This window comes from Papilio polytes, unplaced genomic scaffold, assembly GCF_000836215.1.
Source record: "Papilio polytes unplaced genomic scaffold, Ppol_1.0 DF822719.1, whole genome shotgun sequence".
NCBI lineage: Eukaryota > Metazoa > Arthropoda > Insecta > Lepidoptera > Papilionidae > Papilio > Papilio polytes.
The window spans coordinates 1-728 of NW_013526485.1; the positions used below are offsets into that span (position 1 = coordinate 1).

General features: G+C 48.5%; 1 long non-coding RNA gene across 1 annotated transcript; it reads right to left on the reverse strand.

Moving 5' to 3' along the window:
* Positions 1 to 259: 259 nt before the first annotated feature.
* On the reverse strand, positions 260 to 728 carry LOC106105830. The gene is made up of 3 exons (XR_001225759.1): positions 704 to 728; positions 383 to 490; positions 260 to 310 (listed from the first exon to the last, which is right to left on the reverse strand). It is a non-coding gene; the product is annotated as an uncharacterized LOC106105830 (long non-coding RNA).

Below are 728 nucleotides of genomic sequence, written 5' to 3' on the forward strand. Positions count from 1 at the left end.
TCACAAATCATTTTACATGACAAAAATTGTCCTTCCTTATGGACCTCGACGGATCGCGGACGAAGAAAATATCGAGAGGAATGTGGATGTAAATTGACGAAGGTATTAGCAAACATTCCTAACATACTCGTATACAGAACACTATTATGATAATGAATAGTAACCGAAAGTGAAGTGTTGCCGGCAATGTCGCAGGAGCAGGGCGCGCGCACGCAGGAGGCCACGCCCGCGGCGCACGCGCACGCGCGGCAGCCGCCGCCCTCCGCCCAGCGCGCGCCCGCCGCCACCTCGCGCCCCTGCCACATGCAGCCTGCGCATACACACGTATTGAGTACTTTGTTATCTTCGTGTCCATTTTCTTCATCAATAAAAAAATACTAACTTAATTGACATGGTTCTGTATCACATTCACACTTGAAACTTCCTTCTGTGTTGACGCAGCGCGCGCTGTGGTGGCACGTGTGCAGTCCTTCTGTACACTCGTCTACGTCTGAAGCAGATTAAAGAATTAAATATTAATCAGTTGCTAAGTAGGGGTTACAGGTTCCTTGAACGTCGGGTCCGGTTACATCATCGGTCAACAAAACGCTCGGTGATCACAATAATATTTGCGTTGAACAGACTGAACAAGAACTCTTTAAAGGTAATTATGGAACGTTTGCAATTTCGGTAGTATTTGTGTCGCGGCGCTAGTTCCAGTTACCTTGGCAGTGTTCCCGGAGCGGGTC